Genomic DNA, 21,206 nt, shown 5'->3' with positions numbered 1-21,206 from the left:
GTGGAGAAGCATAGGTCGCGGTCACGCCGAGGACGCCGGGGGAGCGGCATAGCATCAGACCGGCGCTCGTTCCCTCACTACTCGTCTTCGCATTGCCATACCGCGCCCGTAGAAATTGCTGACCGAAGCGGATTTTTAACTTGAAGATCCGAAGAAAAAGAACGTGCATAGGGTTGATGCACTACGCATGCATTATGCATGCACTATGCATGCACTATGCATGCACTATGCATGCACTATGCATGCACTAAAAATAGTTGAAGGCGATTTGAACCTGAAGTTGATGTCGATCAAACGTTGTCACGCCTGCGAGACCATCCCAATAAATTATGCAGTCCATAAACCCCGTTATCATCCCCCTACTCCCCAAGGAAAACATTGTTGTTCATCGATCTCAACTAAAGGTTGAATCGCTTTCGATTATTCATTTTTTGGGGTCTGCTTTCTTTAGAGTGACGAAATACTACCGATAAGAGGTCTGATTTAACAAAATCTGACACATTTGTGGCAAGTCCACTGTGCATTGCCATAAATCTGCAGTTCACCACGTGGAGAGTTGGCAGGATAAAAATGAGGCCTGTATTCTGGAACGCTCCTGACGTTAGTAAGGGAGCCTCGTACACCATTAAAAAAAAGTTTGCACCCTTTGGGGCTTATCTTGTCCTACAACAATAATCATCTAAATATCTTGCCCGCATTTCCTTTTAACGCTGCGAGACCGGTATTTCCAGGTCACGAACGGCATACGCGTTATCATCGCGCCATAGCATTCTCGACAGGAAAGTAGCGAGCGCGGAGTTTTCAAGAAAGGAAACGCGAGCAAAGCAGAGGACGACAAGTCCCCGAAGGGTGCAAACGTTTTTAAGAGTGTAGCTAACTCTGGACGTCTGACCTCCGCCGAAAGTGTCCTTCCCTGCCGCCGCCACACCGATTGCTATGCACGGTTCGCTTCTGATGTTGAAGAGACCAAGGCAGTTTGGGTTGTGTTGGTCATCTCCGTGTTTCGGTCAAGATGTATGCATTTGTGCCGGAAGGCGGACACTGTTCCTGTGTAGGATGAACACTGTTTCAGCGCAGTTTATTCCATCACTCTCGCTGGTTTCATCGCTTTAATATCAATAACAAACGTGTTTCAAGGTAGTAACTAATATTCATGATAAAGTCGAAAAATGGTTTGCAGTTTCACCAACTTTCCAACTTCCAACGGATGTTCGATTTCCCATATGTAAGTAGAACACTTTTCGTGCTTGGTTTATTCTTTCACTTTGTATGTCGTATTTCTGGTGCGAAACAAGCTATTCATATTACTACATGTATTATTTTCCTTCCCGGTGACCGTCTTTCACCGACTAAGAAATGTCAAAAGTTACCGCTCAGCGCAAGACCCGCCTTCCAGTGTAGGAAATCTTTGAAATGTTATCGCTGGTTCTATCTGTTTCCTATGACTACAATTACATGAATCCGACGCAAGTGGGACATAAAGAAACAAATTCAACAGGAGTGGACACTCCCATAGAGCCCGGCGGCCGAATCAACTTTGCGCATCAAGTGGCTCATGTGAACAAGTGAAGCAGACCTCCGGTTTGGCTTTTGGGCAGGCGCAGTTTGAACGCTGGCTAGTACGTGTTACGCCGGCTGCTCGGATCGGCACGGCATTTGTCGGTGCTTCTATTTCTGAACCACGCGCTGTCTTTGTGCGGAATCGTGATTTTTATTTAGTAAAATAGGTACCACTGCGACCGACCTTTACAAGGCTTCATCTAAGCTGTCCTCTGTGCAACGTGCAATTTCATAAAATAGACGCAAAACGCAAGGTAAATAAACGTGGTAGCGAAGCTTCCATAGAAGCCCATACGTTCAGAGCATGGTGGTTCATCTGTGGTTCATGGGGCTTAGCGCCATCTGTGTGACGAGAAAACACTTCCAATGGAAAAAAAAATAATGGGATGCCATAACTGTTAAAAACAGAAGTGACGTCATTTTGTTCTCAAAGGTGCGACATTTGTTTTGTTTGCGTGTCATTAGAGCTGCTAGTTCAAATGCCCCGCCATTCGACTTGATGGGCGTTTCAAGCTTTTAGTGCGGAAAGCAATGCAGCAGGAGTTCAGCCGTACGGGTGTCGAAATCTCACCCCTGAACAGAATATACTTTCTTCGGAGGCCGACGAAACCTTTGGGTCTAGAGTGCTGGGAGTATTCTATAAGAGTCCACCTAGTAGACTGTCCATGTCGGCCGCTGCTGATTGGCTGCAGCTGCACGAATCAGGAGGAGATAGGTGCCGCCAGCCAGTCTCCTTCTCGCGCGTGCAGCCACAGCCAATCAGCGACAGCCGAAATGAACAGTCCACTAGGTGGACTCTTACGTCCTTTCATTGTTGTGGCACCAGGTAAGCAGCAGCAGTTCGCATACCAAGCTCCGCCGGACGGCGTCAGCTGAAAAACGTAAATTACAAGCGTATGTCATTTTCTCATTTATACCTGATAGGAAAACGGCATGTAGGGGGAACCGTGCGAGGGGTGAATAGGCGACATTACGAACAAGGCAATTCGCCTTGACAAACATGGCGTAAAAAACACGAGACGCATCCCATACAATACCATACATAAAATATGACGAAAACATCTGATGTCGTAACATTTCCCCAATCCCGCCCTTCATTTCCTGCTCTTTAAAAGCACTAATACACAGGCGACTGCGTGTTTTCGACGTCCTTCACCGAATGGCAGAAAGTTAGAATGGGTTATGAACAATGTACAGGTTACTCTATTAAACGTTACCAGCATTTCTACTAGAACAGGCAATAGCGTCGAGAAAGATACGAACCCAGACTTAACCAGAGAACCCCTGAACGCTATATGGGTGAACAGCCTAGAAAACTTCGGTAGCGATCATTATATCCTTACAACGCCGCTTATAGTGAAAAAAGAACGAACCGCGGACAGATGTTTTCGTACAACAAATATTATTAAATGGGGCGAGATGCGAGCTCAACTATTACAGAGAGACCCGCAACGCCGCCGCCTCGGCTCGCCGTTGTGCGTGCGTTCGATATCTCGAGTTAGCTCGGCGTCGTGGTTAGCAGCATCTGCCCGCCATTGGCGCTTGCGTTCCACTAGAAACACAAACATGCAACCAATAATTAGAAACGCTTCAATACAGCGTCAGGATAAACCCACTGCCAAACACCGGGGCGGCACGTTTCAGTTTCGCTGGTTAACCATCTGTACGGAGTGCTTGGGCGGTGTTCTTTTTAGGGGCGAAGCTCCTTAGGGTGTGGGTCTGTCCCTCCTCTGTAGTATGTAGTAGTAGTAGTAGTCGTCGTCGTCGTAGTAGTGGGCAGCCACGTCTACTTTTATGAAAAAAATAATTCGGAAAGTTGTGTCCGTAGCGCGGAATCGAACCAGGGACCCCTCGCTTCCGAACGCGCGGCGCTAGCCACTACGCCACGAAGCGCACATGGACACACGCACCACGATGACAATAAATACCCAACATTAACGAAAGACTGCGCGTTTCTAACGCGTTTGTGCTAGCGCGTTACGGCCCGTGTAAGAAGCTGGTGTAAGACGCTGTGGCCTCTCCGCCTTACCCCCGTATTCATAAACGCTCCTCGACTTGAACTTGACTTGCCACCGCCTTGGGCAGCGCGTTCGAAACGCGTTGAAGGCGGTGGCAAGTCAAGTTCAAGTCGAGGAGCGTTTATGAATACGGGGGTTATACTCTCTCAGCAGTCATGTGATGGCGTCGGCAAGCGCGGTGCACGTTCCGGCATGTGTAAACGGCTGCGTAAGACGCTGTGGCCTCTCCCCCTTACTAGAGAGTACTGCACGTTTCTAACGCGTTTGTGCTAGCGTCCCCTTAAGCGGGAGATGGTGCAATATAATGAAGGGCGCTGTTATAAAATAGGAATGACGTCACATATGGCGCGTGTCATTGGTGGAAGTCAATCGTTCGATTTAGTGCGGCGAGACTGGGCGAATTACACGGAAGATTCACGGTTTACCGATGATTCCCTCCGGAGCTTCGCCCACTCATCATCATTCACCCCGTGGATATGCGGTGTTTTTTTTTTCCAATCAAAAGCGACGAACGCCCCTTAGCAGATTACGGCCAATATGGTAACGACAATGCCCAAGGCATCAGCTCGCCTCTTTCCCTTCGCGAATTACATGCCGCCATGCAGAGCTTCAAAAGGAACACTACCCCCGTAGCAGATGGAATCACGTGCGCAATATTGAGAAAAGCCAGATAATTATCAAGCAGCTCTGCTTGAATATATAAACGAAGCATGGGAAAAAGGAGTAATTCCAAAACAATGGAAGGAGGCAGTAGTAATACCAATTCCTAAGCCAGGAAAACCATCCGACAGAATATCCAATTTCAGGCCCATAATATTAACCTCCTGTGTAGGAAAATAATGGAGAAGATAGTTTTAGAACGTCTTGAGTGTCACCTGGGATGCCTTCAACTTTTACCAGAGGCAATGATAGGCTTCATAAAACATGTTAGTACTCAGGACGCTGTGCTTAGGATCAACAACCAGGTGTTCGATTTACCAACTACAGCTCAGCTAAGAACAATCGGAGGGGTCGATATGCAACGAGCTTTTGATAGTGTCACACACCACGCTATTCTGCAGAACCTCAACGCAACTAAACCTGGTCCTAGAACATACAACTATGTTAAAGATTTCCTAAGTGAAAGGACGGTTAAAGTGAAACTTGATGAATATGTGTCACCTAGCCATCCAGATGCGCGGGGAACAACCCTAGGTTCTGTTCTCTCACCGACTTTGTTTAACATTATGATGATGAAGCTACCCACATTACTAGAACAAATGCCAGACCTAGAACATAATCTGTACGCCGATGACATAACTATTTGGTGCAGTCGAGAATCGCCAGAGTGACACGAACACATTATTCAAAATGGACTAGATATCATGCGGGAAAAAGCCAGGCACTAGGGCTAGAATGTTCCCCTCAGAAAACAGAATATATTGCCATTAGTGATCGGAAGAATATAAGAACTTAAAACTTCGGATGAAAGATGCAGATTTACCCCGCAAGAATACCATAAGAATCATCGGTTTCTTTCTGCAGGACAATGGTAAAGGAACGACATGGGTGCAGGAGTTGACTGTACAACTTGAACAGATCCTTGCAATGATGCGTAGAGTAACAAGACAAAAAAGAGGAATGAAAGAACACGAGCTACGGAAGGTTATAGAAGCACTGATCTTTTCCAGGATAATGTACTACCTGCCATACGCTAAGTAACCAATACCCAAAGTAAAAAATTGGAGGACGCTTAAGCTTCGCCTTTAAGAGCAGAACGCGATAGCGTTATCGGGACCCGTTGGCATCGCATGGTTCGCATACGGCGAGTAGGCTTCATTCACTGCAACCCTGAACGTAGGAAAGCCAGCTTACAAAGACCAAGCTTAAAAGTGAAGCCCTTAAAGTCGGCTTCACTTTTAAACTGAAATGCATTGCTGGAAAGACGTTTTTCCAGGGGCAATATAAGTGGTCTTATATTAAAATGTGAAGGCCCTAGTCCATTTTTCATTATTTTATTAATTGTTTGCTATTGCCCCGACGCGCGCAGGTCTGGTAGAAATGCTGGAAAAGGTGTTTGTGCTTGAGTTTCCTCGTAGCAGTATTAGGTTTTCTCGTACATTCAAATTACAATCCGATGGCGTATCCGACGCCGAATGGTAAAGTCGTACTTTATCACTTTTTCTGACGGATTTCGCTGTGAGAAATTCAAGTTTTTGTTCACCAAAACCTTGCGCCACGTGGAGGGCCTGCGCGGTCGATGTGGTTGGATGATTTTCTCCGCCAACCCCGATCACACGCCGGTTGCCGACGCCGGATTTTGTGCGACACGGTGCCCTAAACGCTATCGCGTTAAGGATATACTTACATCATACTTAGGAGGAACAAACCTATAGCCTGAAGGCGGGCTGCGACCCTTAGCACTGGGACCAGACGCGGCCGCCGAATCACCTGCGTCGGAGCAAACCTATATGCGTCCGCACACCAAACGTGGTAAGGTGATCTCGGCTAAGCACCCACGCTTGCGGAAGATGAATATATCAAGCACAACGACAGCGGCGAACACAGTCGGAGATCGTCGAAAATCTGATCAGCTGGTCAAGCGCGTCGGCTTTTATACATGTGTCATCGAAGGTTCCACAGTGATCTCTGGTGCCCGCGTGTCTTCCAGAAAATACTACACAGTTCGCGTAGCGCATATAATCAGATTACGCAAGGTTTGACGACGACAGACAGTGCATAGAACCATCGATAACATTCCAGAAACTTCCGATACATGGAGGGGCGTCCTGCGCAGAGCGATAACATTTGTTAGACGGTGAAAAGCGGTCACCCGAGAAAGATAAACAAGTACACGTGCCAATATAAACGTGTAGTACCAGCGGTACAAAACAAATGTCAAAGGAGAACAGTTTCAATGAAGGCTTTGTTAAAAAAAATTGGTGATGGTGGAATAAAAGCCATCTCTAGCACAACATGTAGAGCCGGCTTAGAAGCTTTAGACACGAGAAAAATTTCCGTTTTGCGAAAATTTAATGCCAAACACGCCACATCCCCGACGCGTTTCGATGGTCGCGGGATGCTCCTTCCCTTGGGGCGTTCCTTCGTGACTGAAATCCCACCGATATATGAGTGCTCATGCGCTTAGCATCGCGCAACACAGACAGATAAGCAGTCATTGAGTTGATAAGGAGGATAGGGAGTGATGAGGGGTTATATGGGGCTCATCACTGTTGACAATGGTTCGATGCGGATAGATAAGGTGCTAAAGAGCGATAAGGGCTTCTAATGGTCGGAGCAATTCTCATAAGTTTGATAAGAAACGATAAGGATCAGATCGACTGCGATAGGGTTCATAATGACCGATAAAGGTTGATAAAGGTCGGATAGAGTCTGATGAGGTTGATAACCGATAAGGGTTGATAAGGGTTTATACTGGTTGGATCAAGTTTGATAAGATTGATAATGACACCGGGTTGCATAGAGATGAATAAGCGGCACAACGCTTACTCGCACTTAGACAACTCCAGTGGAGTTTCAGCATAATTTTTCACTAACCGCATCACAGAGACCCGAGCAAAAAGCGTGTCGTAAGCCTAAATTGTTTGTAATGCAGCGCAAACTTCCAAACAAAATTTTCGCTGCTTGCCGTGGTCATATACCGCAGGAGTACCATGTAAAACTACAGCAGGAGCTCAAAAATACACCGAGAGCCTAAGTGACCAGAACTATATGAAACAAAGAAAAAATGGCGGATCCCACACATAGGTGGGAACCGACATAAAGCGAAGCTTTCAATGATTTTTATACTAATGGTAAAGCAAAAGTATGCAAACAGAACAATTATTACAAATATCTTTATTGAAATGTATCGCAGTGAGGGAAATTTAGCACAATGGCGCATATATTTCGATGCATTACGGCGTCCGTGTCACATTAAACACACATCAAAGTATTACAAACGACAGCGCATGGCTCTGTTTGTCCTTCGTGCTGCATGTCAGTGCCAGTTCTCCCAAGACAGATTTTTTCACGTTACAAATCATCATTAATATCAGTGTTCGTAACTGCACAATCGAGTTCACGTAGCACCATTTCAAATGAATGCACGGGCGTCGTGGCATGACGGGGCTGAAATGAACGTGCGTGACGCAGTTTTTGTCAACTGTTATTGTGCTTGACGTAGTTGTTGATTTTGCAGAACGGTAGTAGTAGTAGTAGTCATAGTAGTAGAAGTCGTAGTAGTAGTATTAGTAGTAGTAGAAGAAGAAGAAGAAGTAGTAGTAGTAGTAGTAGTAGTAGTAGTAGTAGTAGTAGTAGTAGTAGTAGTAGTAGTAGTAGCAGTAGTAGTAGAAAACTTTATATGTTGTTTTGTAATGAAGTCCCAGAGGGGGTAACCCTCAGTCCAGGGCCCCATTTGCTGCTGCTATCCGGCTGGCCCGGTCAATCAGGTATCGCTGTTCGTCCAAGGCTGTGCTTGAAAGAGCGGCTTCCCACTGGGATGTGGAGGCGTTTGGTGTTCTAGATAGGCCGGGTGGTTTGGAGCATTCCCACGTAAAATGGTAGAGGTTTGGGTGTCCTCCACAGAAAGGACGTTTGTCGGGGTACCGGGTAGGCTAAAAAAGCGCCTAACCTTGCACTCTGCCGCGCAACGCATGAAACAGCGAAGCTGGGCGATTGTAGCCCAGCATTTTCCGGAAGTGCGGGCGAACTTTTCATGTTATTACTCATGATGATGATAATTTCTTTTCGCGCATCTCGGACTTACGGCCGTCACTGCGCGTTGCATAGCGCAGCTTGCAACACCGACACAGCGTTGCAGTGCCGACACCGCCTTCCACCGCGTTGCAATGCCGACAACGCGTTCCAGCAGACCCGCTCTGTGAATGCATCTCTCTCTCTGTCTCTCGCTCTCATTTTCTTTATCTCTCTCCCGAGCATAGCACACAAAACCTCTTCTTCACCTCGCTGAGCATTGGCACGAGCGCGTGCGAACGCGCCAGCTATGGAGGAAGACGACGACGCTCGAACGCAATCATATGGTTCGCATAAATGCATGTTCTCCAAGCGTGGCTGTCAATATTGATAGTCATGTTTGGAGGTTTCTTTTCGTGTATGCACCAAGTAAGGCACGTGTCCGGGAGGACTACTTTCTCTCATGGACCCAGCACTTACGCAATGACCGTGCATTGGTTGTCTTAGGTGACTATAATTGTTTGTGTAGTGCACAGGATCGGTCGTCTACAAGGCAACGCCATGATACCAGTGTTGACATTTTGAATGCAATGACATATGGCTACCAGCTTGTTAATGTAGGGGATCATGAAACGTGCTATTTTGCTACACATATTTTCAAGGTACATCTCATGCAAGACTTGATCGGATTTATGTATCATTACCTATTCTCCCTAGACTATACGGCTACAATGTGCACCCTGTGTTCTTCAGTGATCATTCTTAGGTGTCGGTTTGTTTTGGCAACCAGCAGTTTCAAAGTTCGCGGATGAACTAGGATTTATGGAAAATTAATAATCTGTTACTCTTAACTAAGCCTTTCCCAAGCGCGTCCAGGAAATTCTTATTGAAGTATCAAGTCGCAGTTGTGTACCTCTCTTTGCGCAATGGGGGATATTCAAGCAACAAGTTAAAATTATAGCCATTGAAGCAGCTTCATGTTGTCTTTTGAGAAAAAAGGAAAATATAAAGAGTTGTGCAAGTTGCTAGACCAGCTAGACGAACTTAAATGCCTGCATCCTAGCAAGTACATTGCGAACATTTACAACGTTGAGGCACAAATGCAGACAGTGGACACTAGTCCGAGCGCGTACTCGTCGGTATTTGGAGCAACAGCCTTGTAGTCGTTCGCTTAGTGATGAGCGTCGGCATGCTCTGTCGGAGCAAGTTCTCGAGATAGAGAATACTGGAGCGATTGTTAATGACCAGGATAGAATAATGAAAGCGTTCTCACGGATCATTATGAGAGTACCTTTGAGTGTCATAAAATAATTAATAGTGAAGCTGTAACGGAAAATTTTGGTTCGTTGCTGCAACAGCTCAGTGAAGAAGAATGCGATGATGTTAATAGAGACATGTGTATCAAGGAAGTTGAAGCAAGCATTGCTTCACTAACCAAAGACAGAACTCCTGGGCCTGATGGCTTGAGTGCGCAATTTTATCAGTGCTTTTGCTGTATATTGGTTCCCTTTCTGCTTAAAGTGTATGAAGAAGCTTACAGGATTGCATACCTACCTTCCACGCTCTATCAAGGGCACACAGTACTTATCCCAAAAAGGAGTGATGTAACAAAATTCCAGAATGTTGAAGGATATCGCCCCATATCACTTTGCAACGTGGATTATAAAATATTTGCTAAGAAATTAGCTAGTCGCCTTCAAGACGTAATACGATAAGGGTGGGAGACCATCAAACATGTGGCATTAGAGGAAGATCAATCCAGACAAATAACCACGTTGCATGGTCTGTGCCGCTAGAGTGCGAAGCAGAAAGTACGGGCCAGGTTGCAATAGTTCATGTTGATTTGGCAAAAGCACTTGTTAAAGTTAATCACTACTTCTTGTTTCGTGTTTTAGAGAACATAAACTTTGGGTCTCTCCTTTTGAAAGGCATCTCCATCTGTTATGCTAATGGCACAACAAGGCGAATAGTTAATGGTTGTCTATCTGAATCTATCTACCTCAGGGCATCGGTAAGGCAAGGTTGTCCCTTGTCTCCTCTATTATTCGCTTTGTACTTGGAACCACTTTGCGCACGAATTTTGAAGGACCATACCTTTCTCAGGTTCAAATTGTTATTCAATGAGGTCCGGGTACTTGCCTATGCAGATGACATAGTCTTCTTCTGCGCTGACAAGAAAAGCGTAGAGACTGCCCTTGCCATAACGTAGCAGTTTTGCTCAGCTTCTGGTGCAACAGTGAACTCTGAGAAGAGTTCAGGGTTTTGGTTCGATCTATGGTGTACAATGCCAACTCACTTCACAGGTATTCAGTGGAGGCAAGACTTTAGTACTTAGGTGTACCCCTCTCTCAATATCGCAGCAGTAATCCACACTGGTCAGCGGAAGTTGCAGAAGTACAACGTAAGGCACTTCGTAACTACACCGTAAGGTACGTAACTGGCAGGGGCGGCAGTTGTCCATATTTAGCCGAGCTGAAACTTGCAATGTGTTTCTATCAGCTCGACTTATGTATGTCCTGCAGCTATTATACTGCTCGCGAGTTGGGTTGCAAGCTTTCCATCGTGTGTTTGCTACCTATGTATGGAGCTCACGTGTTGAGGCCATGCGGCGTCATAACCTATTTTTTCCTCTTGGGAGTGGTGGTCCTGGCTTAGTTCACCTTTTTTTTTTTTAGGCAACTTGTCTCCCGGTTATTCTTCTTTCGTGATCTAAACAGTCCATTTCTAAGAGAGATGTTACAACTTCGATTAATCAATTCCCTTCCAGAAATAGTTATGTCGTCATCTGTCAGAGATGTACCACCTGCTCCTTGGGGCTTCTTGAAAGAGGTTGTTGAAGACGTTCACTTTCTTAAGGCTCGCTTTTGCATGGATTATATTTTCAGTCCATCACGTAAAGAAATTTCTGCTGCACTGATACACACATTGTTCCCCATTATCGTGCGCCTTATAGGTATCCGTCGAATGATCATTCATCCAGGGTTCAAAACGTTTTTCTTTAAGTTACATTCCGCAACCCTTCCTGTTAAAACCTGGTTAGAAAAAAAAGGGGCTGTTTCGTGCCGTGGTCTACAAACTGCCGTTTGTGTCAACATGCTGAAGCGATTGATGGCTGTTTTGTCGATTGTAGGGATGCCGTGTTTTTCTAGGACATTCTCCAAAGAACACATAAAGAAAGATTTAGACATCACACCATACACAATTCGTTTCTTACCCTTTAAAGATCCCTGTTATACCCACCATATGACATGTTCATGCTTATTGGCCTTTGGCGGACTAGAATGTGTGACATGCATGCTGAACCACCGCGAAGCACTCGGTCGTTTTTTTCGGGAATCTGCTGCCTACGTTCATAGTGTGTACGCTGCACTAGAAACAGCGCCGGACTGGATGCCTTTATTGGACTCTTGCACATGCTTGCCTGACTTTTGAATATGTACCTGTAGCGCTTTGTTGTTTCTTGTGTTGCTGAAGATGCTGCTCCCATGTAACAAAGAAAAAAAAAAGTGGCTGTGTAGCCCAGTGGTTACGACGCTCGCCTTGGGAGCGTGGGTACGCGGCCTCAAATCCCGCCTCGGCAGGAAAGTTTTTCTTTTATTTATTTCTTCATCACTGATGATGATAGTTTCTTGGTACGAACCACAAATTACTGCTGGCTTAAACGGCTTCACTGTTACAAATGTGGCGGAGAGCAAGGCTAGGCAACGTATTAGTTTGGAGCTGGTGCCAAGCGGCTGCATCTGCACGGTTTAGTTTCCCGTGTGGTGGAGGGAATGTTCTACAGGATAGTCTGTGGTGTTGTAGTATATGCGTGTATGTAAGTGGTAGCGTTTTCACCTTGTTTGGGTTGGGCTGGCGTTGCACCGGTGCCGGAAGGTGAGGCCTCGGGCAGTCGCATGAACGCGCTCATTGCCAGGGAGAGGCGCATGCCCACGTGCCCAGACTAGCTGAACTAGAGGAATATGTTGGTTCTTGTGTAGCATCTTATGATCCATCGGGTAAATTCGCCCTTGTGCGTAGTTTCTAGATGCTTGCTGAGAATGTGTGAGAATATATATTATCAGGGGGTTGAGCGCTGATGGCGATGGCTATGGTACATTCTTCCGCTTCTGCGCAGTTGGCGGTGCATAATGTGGCTGACAATACTGCTTCGCCCCTCCAGTCAGCCACCGCTACCACTTTAGCTGTAACGTCGGGGTAGCACGCGGCGTCTGTATAGAAGGTGTCGAGGTCATTGCCGTATGCTCGGTGCAATACCATTGCACGTACAGCACGCCTGCCTTTATGGCGTTCGGGGTCTATATTCTGAGGTATGGGGGCCACTGTGTTGCTTTCTCTGTTTAGTACGATGGACAGTGGCTCGAGTGGGGCAAACTCTGGTGTTGGGTATCGTAATTGTCTGAGTACCTGCCTTGAAGTCGATGTACGTTTAAGTCATTCGATCTGATTGGCTGTTTTGTAGATAGGAAGGACAGGCCTTCCTATCTACACCTCAACATGTAGAACGGTAAGCATTGGCGAGTGCCTGTAGAAATACGAGACGTAACGGGAGACAGACAGAGAGTACGAGAGGAAAGGCAGCGAAGTCAATCCGACGAGCGTCCGGTTTGCTACCCCACACTGAGGGTAAGGGAAAGGGGGAATAGAAAGCGGAAAAGAACGAGAGAGTTAGTACTGATGGCACGTGGGATGATGCACAGGGACACTATAAGCGGTCTCTTAAACCGGTGCACTTTAAGCAGTGTACTAGTGCACGAATCGCTTTTTGTGCCAGTTCTCCAAGCGTGGCTGTCAATATTGATAGTCATGTTTGGAGGTTTCTTTTCGTGTATGCACCAAGTAAGGCACGTGTCCGGGAGGACTACTTTCTCTCATGGACCCAGCACTTACGCAATGACCGTGCATTGGTTGTCTTAGGTGACTATAATTGTTTGTGTAGTGCACAGGATCGGTCGTCTACAAGGCAACGCCATGATACCAGTGTTGACATTTTGAATGCAATGACATATGGCTACCAGCTTGTTAATGTAGGGGATCATGAGACGTGCTATTTTGCTACACATATTTTCAAGGTACATCTCATGCAAGACTTGATCGGATTTATGTATCATTACTTATATCCACGGTCCGAGTATCTTTGACTCAGAGAATGGTGTCAAGTCCAGTCGGTTTAAAGTTGTCCTGAGAGAGAGGCGATGTCCGTCGGAGCGAGGACAGGTACACAATAGGTGCTCGATGGTTTCCTCGGACCTGCAAGAGTCGCACATCGGGCTCACGGCCATTCCCATGCGATAGGAGTAAGCGTTCGTAAACGCCACTCCCAGCCACAAGCGCCACAGCAAGGTTGCTTCCCCATGGGAAAGGCTAGATGGCAGTTGTAGCCGTAGCAAGGGGTCCAGCTTATGCAATCGGCAATTGAAAGCACTTGAACTACATAATACTTTCTCTTCCTGTGTAAAAGTGGGGTTGAAGATTAATTTGCAGAAGACAAAGATAATGTTCAATAGCCTGGCAAGCGAACAAGAATTCAGGATCGCCAGTCAGCCTCTAGAGTCTGTAAAGGAGTACGTTTATCTAGGTCAATTATTCATAGGGGGCCCTGATCATGAAAAGGAAATTTACAGAAGAATAAAATAGGGTTGGAGTGCATACTGCAGGCATTACCAAATCCTGACCGGGAGCTTACCACTGTCGTTGAAAAGAAAAGTGTACAATCATTGCATTCTACGAGTGCTGACATATGGGCCAGAAACTTAGAGGTTAACAAAGAAACTCGAGAACAAGTTAAAGACCGCACAAAGAGCGATGGAACGAAAAATGTTAGGCCTAACGTTAAGGGACAGGAAGAGAGCGGTGTGGATCAGAGAGCAAACGGCGATAGCCGATATTCTAGTTGACATTAAGAGGAAAAAATGGAGCTGGGCAGGCCATGTAATGTGTAGGGTGGATAACCGGTGGACCATTAGAGTTACAGAATGCATACCAAGAGAAGGGAAGCGCAGTCGAGGACGGCAGAAAACTAGGTGGGGTGATGAAGTTAGGAAATTTGCAGGCCCAAGTTGGAATCAGCTACCGCAAGACAGGAGTAATTGGAGATAGCAGGGAGAGGCCTTCGTCCTGCAGTGGACATAAATATAGGCTGATAAGGATGATGATGATGATGATGATGATGATGATGATGATGATGATAAAGCTTGTGACTTTGCGTGCAAGCAGACGAAGTTCTCTGGCAGTATCCATCCTCACCAAAGGTATCGGACGCTTCTGGGTGTCGTCGTGGGCAGACCGGGCTGCCCTGTCAGCACAGTCGTTTCCAATGATGCCACAGTGAGCAGGAATCCACTGAAAGATTAGGTTGTGCCCTGTTTCCAGAACATGGTGGTGTACTTGCCTGATGTGTCGGATATCACCTGCACGTAACTTCTGCGATGTAAGCCATACTTGACACTGTCAAGAGCTACCTTAGAGTCACAAAATATGACCAATTTCTGTGCCGGCTTTTCGGTGACGTAGGACTTAGCGGCATGGTGGGCTGCAAGTCCTGCCGACGTAGATGTAGTCATGTGTGACAATTCGAATTGAACTGTAACCTGCTTAGCTGGAACGACGAATGCGGCTGTTGAGCTGGTAAGTGAGGTCGAACCGTCGGTATATATGTATGCGGTCGTGATATGCCTGGTACAGTAATAGGAGCGTCAGTTGCTTCAGAGCACGCGATGGATGATTGGCCTTCTTCGTAATTCGGGAATAGCAAAAGTCATTTGACGCTGTCGCAGGCACCACAGGGGAGATAAAGGCTTCGCCGCCGGTGTGTAAGAAGACGGTATGCACTCTTGATGAGCGTTTATCACTCTTGAAAAGCTTCCCTACCAGCCGGAAGACCTCGTGAGACGTAACGGGAAACGTTCAATGTCTTAATACCCCTGGTGTACACGTGGTCAATCGCACCACCATTCCCTGAAGTGGGCAGCGATGAGTGGGGAGGGTGACAGCTAAGAAGACGCACGTCATAGACAACATCCATGAAATTCATTTCATGTGGTTGCCTTGCCTCACGTCTTCGAGCCAGCACACATCCGCCCTCTGCACCACGTTTCGTTGCGTAGCGAAGACGCTCCTTTTCCAGCGCTATGATTCTTTGGGGCCTGGGTGTCCTAGACGCTGAGTGCATGCTTTGGAGCCATTTTGCTAGCGCGTGATTACGTGCTCCTTCAACATACGCGGCCAGCATGCTGTTGAGATGCCAGCTCCAAATGCTCTCTTCAGGCTATGGACCAATTATAATGTTTACGCTATCATAGGCGAGCACGTGACCTCCACAGCCCAGCACCTGCATTTTTGTCTCATATTAAAGCAAGCACAGCACGTGCCGTACGCACAAACTGAAACGCTGCCGCGGCGCCACCGTCCGGGATGCTCGGAGACGAGCGCCATCTGGGGGTATTGAGGCTGATTCTGGGGGTATTAAGGCTGATTCACACTAGGCTGACACAAAACCGATTTTGAGCCGCTATTCTGGACATTCCGCCATTTTATTCAAGGCGTGACGTAGGCGCGACGCTTAGAAAATGGCACTGATGGCCCCGTTTTGCTTTCGTAACGTGACGCAAATTTGACGTTTCGCCTAAGAAACTGTAATGTAGGCATTGAACCTAGCGTGGTTGATAAAGCAAAACACTTTTCCTCCCCAGTAAAAATAAAGCAGCTAGCTCAAAGCGTACGATTATTCCATCAAAATCGCTTCTCGCTTCCGTCGTCTGCATGCGTGCAGGCTGTCGTCTGCTTCATTAGCTAGGATGCGTGTCCTCGGGAAACTGAATGAGTCATCGTATATTGGCGCCCAGGCGCTTGCTTTCTACCTTTAGACAACATACGCGACCTGCCAGTGATGATCAGCGCACGCTCTAGGCCGCGTTATCGCTATCTCGTGAACCACAAGTGACTCAGCCCGACTCTGCTGGCTGAGAAGCGGCCGAATATCATCGATAGCGTTGCGCGCGCCACAGGTATCCGCTTGAGCGACGCAAGCGCCGGTACTGCCATCTCTTGTGCATTTCGCTGCTTACTCGCACCGCGAGAGAAAACTTCAAGGCGCCGTCTTGCGTACATTTCTTTTGATAAATTAAAAAGTCACCGTTGTCATAGCCTTTGATGACGCGAAAAGTGATTAATATTGATTACAATACAAACGCAATAGTGAAAAGTGCAAAATGTCGAAGAAAGTTTGCTAGTTTCAACCAATATTATTTCAAATAAACGGGTTTTTAATAAAAATGTTGGTGCAAAACACAAATGTCAACACCACCCAAGAGCGATGCAAATGCTATGAGCACGCGTTGTGAACAAAATATTTTTATGGCCCGAAATGACAGGGAAAATGCGGCGATACGCATCCCTCTCGACTGTCATTGCATATGGCCGCTCATTACCATAATTCGCGCGGCTCGTCGCACCACAAATTATGGCGGAAAATCTCTGCAATGGCGGCCCAGCGCAACGTCATGCAACGTCAAATTGACGTTTACGAAACGGCCCTTCCTGTGACGCTCCTCACGGGATATTCCTTCAGCCAATGAACAAGCTGACATGCCGGCTATCTTGGAACGCCACCACATATTCGCGAAATTGCAGATGCATTGCACGGGCTTCTGCACGCTACCGTCCACTTTCTTTTTAAAGCGCTAAAGTCGCAATATATATAGGTGCCAAGGACCACAAAAAAAGTATTAGTCGATAAAACTTGCAGCTTCACGTCACGTTTCGTCATTCTGACGAAAACGCAAAATTGCATTTTGCAAAACTTCCGTTTCCCGGCACAAATTTCAAAACACGTGACCTCTGGACAGCCAATGAGACAGCCAAGATGGCGGATAATGGCGGCCGTGCAGCCGCCATGCGTGTCCAGAATATAGAGCCCTTGATCTGCCGACTGTTGGCGACAGCGTTTTCCTTCCTTTAAACCATTGGCCACAGCATTTTCCGTCCTGTAACCTGCTGTCCCCAACAGTCGGCAGACCAAAATCGGTGTTATGTGTGCCTTTACAAGAAACCCAGCGGCGCGCGTGAGTAATACCGCAGCAGCAGCAGCAGCGCCCAGAAAGTCGGGAGCACAGGCAAAAAAAAAAAAAAGCTTCGCTTTAAAATGAGCCGGATGCCGAACAGCCGAATGTTCATGTGCACAGCTGGCCTCGTTCGCTTCGGTGGTGTGTCTGGCCTATGGCGCATGCATCTGGCGTGTTATTGGCTCGTCGCTGGTACAGCAAGAAAAATAAGTCGCAAAGTACAACTTATTTCGTATACGCCGAACTTTTTGTTATAGTGGGAAAGAACAAAAAATAAAACATTGTTAACTTCATAATAAAACTGGTTGTTGGGCTAGTTGGTACATGCTTCATACAACGAAAAGACGCAACACACCAAGGGAAAGACAAGCGAATGGAAAGAGCGTCACTCGCAACTAACTTTATTCGAGAAAACATCGCAATACGTAGCCAAGCCGCACATGCGCGGCAAAGTACCGTACGTCATACCACCCTAGATGAGTCAATATCAATCATGTGCACATTTAAAAAGCATCTAAAAAATTCAAACTGAGTGCCGCTCAATACCACTGACGTATCGGTAATGCAGATATCTTTTTTTTTTCCTTCTTATGTTATACGCGTCCAACATTTTTGGGTCCAGCACCTCATTTCTTCTACCTTACATTTACATTATTTGCAGTGCACAGGTGAATGTGTAAGTGTAAATTGTTATCTTCGTTTGACATTCTTTTTTATCTCTGTGGTCGCGTCAGATAACGGCTGATGTGAACACTAGCGGGACGTGTTTTCTCTTGCCAGTTTTCGCCGCGTGTCCACTCTTGATGAATTTCTTTCTCAATGAGCGGATCTATTGAGAAATCGGGCTGACCGAGCCCGTCGTGACCGCGTTTACGCGAAGTTGTTTCTGACGGGTCTGTCTGGACAACGACGGCACGCAACGTCGAGCCGAGGCGTCAACGCGTTCGAGCTGGGTTTCCGATTCCCGCACTGCCGTCTGCAACAGCTCTATTTCATCAGTGTTATCGCTACGATGAGGTTGCACTGCAAAGCGCTTGTCTTGGCCTTGTCCTTATACTATTTCCACTGCCGGCCCATCAATCGCGACGTCACAGGTGGGCCGCGCATGTCTCGGGGCTGTCGGGCGCCCGACCCGTCTGCGTTTACATGTACGCTGCAAACAGGTCGGGCTGGGTCAACCTACCCCATGCAGTCGGGCTGTATCTCGTTGAGCCCGACCGGCTAGTGTTTACATGAGCTTGACAGGCATATTCCAGCCCAAAGAACCAGTTTGACCCGCTTCTGTCGGATTCATGTAAGCACACTGCATGTTGTCGCCGAGTTTTGTGTAATAACATTGCGTGCGCGACGCGAATGGTGGTGTCATTCAAGAAAATACGCGAGCACTAGAGATTACGCTGGTAGGTCCAATGAGCCATGTATCAGTAGCCGGCGCGTCTGATCTACATATAAGATTCTGACAATCGACGAGTGTGCTCGCCGCTATTATCTATCATTGTGCTGAGTGTTTCTTGTTTTGCTGGCTCTGATACTTTGTCTTCTTTACGCTACGTCGTGCTGTGCCTGAACCAAAGCTGAACTAACCATTGATATTGAGCGGCACTCATCATATTTTATAGGTGCTGTTCGAGTAATAAATAAATAAATACAAGCAACATTCAAGTCAAAATAAGAAATAGAGCTCGATACGTTCTTAAACATTGTGTGCTCTGTCCTTTCGTATTGCGACTACGCAACATAGGCAAACAGTTGTTTTTCAGAGATTTCATTAGTATCTTCCCGCCAGCGTTGTTTTATGCGCTAGTATTGTTTCCTAGGGCACAGTTATACGTTTTCTATGGCCATCATAACAGTCCTAGATTTTAGATTTCGTGCTTCGTGATCCACAGTGACCGCACAGCTGTAGGTGTTGCATGTAGCAGACCAAAGCCGATTAATGTAGTGGAAGGTCTTCCTAATAAGAGGGAGAAAATAACTGAGAAAGCCTCGAACTTGTAACGATTTTCTGATTAAGCTTTACAAATGCTGTGCGCAAGAACAGTAACTATAGAGAATGAGATTACATGGGATATCATACCCGCCATAATGGAGTACTCGATTTTTCGAGACCACTCTTCTATAGCGTTTGATACGCTGACTGAGAACGGAATGGTAGGCAAAGAAATGTGAAATCAGCTATGGGCTTGATGACAAGCACAAGTTGACAAGTAGACAAGCAAACGTTGAAAAGTAAGCGAACTATGGCTAAAATATATTAATGCGAAAACCTTATCTGTCTCATTTTCAGGTGACCTTGAAAAAGTGGCGCCAAGAAGCGGACCAAAAATCGGTAAAAAATATATACAAAAAATGTATAACTCAATAAGATCAATACAACCCCATAACATTATATATCAATCGATAGGTAATTACATGAGGACTATAAATATTGATAAATGACCATGATATACATTAAATTGTGTATGATAATTAGCATGACAATGCTGAAAATGGGTCGAAAGACCCGCTACGTGGCCAAGAAACGAGAATTAATGATAGCAATGGGTAATTATAATGATAATAATAATAATGATAATGGGTATACAGAGAGGTAAATGAGGTGAATTAAGAGTGAATTGATGCTGATTTAAAGGGGTTTAGTTGTGTGATATGAGTCAAACGAAAGGTAATGATCAGAGTGAGCTAAGGTAAGAAAGAATAAATGAGAGTGAATTAAGATTGAATAAAGCTGAATCAAGTGGTGATAGGGAAAATCAAGAGTGATGAAAATTGGAAATTTGGAGTAATAGAGAAAACCAAGTGTGATGCAAGTAAAACCGCTAGAGTGAATGAAGGGGAACCAAGCAGTGATAATGTGAATCAAGAGTGAATCATGTGTGAATGAAGAGCGATCAAGTTTTTATGGAGTGGGGGAGCGACTTGCAAAAAAATAGGTGGGATTTGAGGGTCCAAGTGGGAGTGACTCAGCAAGAAAAAGTGCTAAGTGACGGTTTGAATTTCGTGAATCATAGGAAGGGTGACTTGCAAAAAAAAACATTATGACTTGCAAAAATGAGTGTAAAATGTGGTTTGAGGGTGCTGATGACTCAGCAAAAAAGGGCTGAGTCACTGTCCGAGTTTGGCGAATAACGAATGACTTGCGAAAATCACTGCACAATATGGGCTCAGAGTGACGATGACTCAGCAAAAATAAGTGTAAGTCACGGTCCGAGTTTGGTGAAGTAAGGATGACTTACAAAATTAACTTAGCAAATTGGGTTCGGAGTGAAGATGACTCAGGAAAAAAGTTGTCGTGTCATTGAGTTAGCGGGGCTCGGGCTTTCGCCTCCAAGCCGTCTTAGTTGTCGCATAAATGACCCCTAGTAATTTTTTCCCGATAGCATATAGTTACCTTTAACACCCTGATTAATAATCTGGTTGTTGTTTTACTTCTTTTGATTACTGCACAGGCTACATTTACCGTTTATCAAGATATGAAGAAACCTGATATGTGATGGATAGCTGGACGTTGATATCCGATGGCATATCATCCCAGTATATTTATGAATCAGGAGCGTCGTTTTTGTTCTTCAAGCTGCAGTTTGCTCACTCCGTGACGGGCTGTTCTTGAGAGGAATAAAAATGGTACAGGCGGAAACTTCCGACATCCTTATCACAGGTTTCTTCCGCCACCTTCTCTATATGCATATGGGTGGCTGGGTTAGATAGCCGTTTTATTGCGACAGCAATTCTATGGACACTCCAAGCGCACTTCTGGTGTCGCCGTCGCAGCCGTCGGGAGTTTCCGTATAAAGTCCAAACACGGTAACCTCGTCGCCACGCGCCGTACGCTGTATGTGCGAGTGAAATCTTGCGAGGGTCAGCCGACGATCGTGGCTCAATCTCGCGCGCG

Source organism: Dermacentor silvarum, chromosome 2 (assembly GCF_013339745.2).
Source record: "Dermacentor silvarum isolate Dsil-2018 chromosome 2, BIME_Dsil_1.4, whole genome shotgun sequence".
In the NCBI taxonomy this organism is placed as follows: Eukaryota; Metazoa; Arthropoda; class Arachnida; order Ixodida; family Ixodidae; genus Dermacentor; species Dermacentor silvarum.
Note: the sequence above shows the minus strand (reverse complement) of the source record.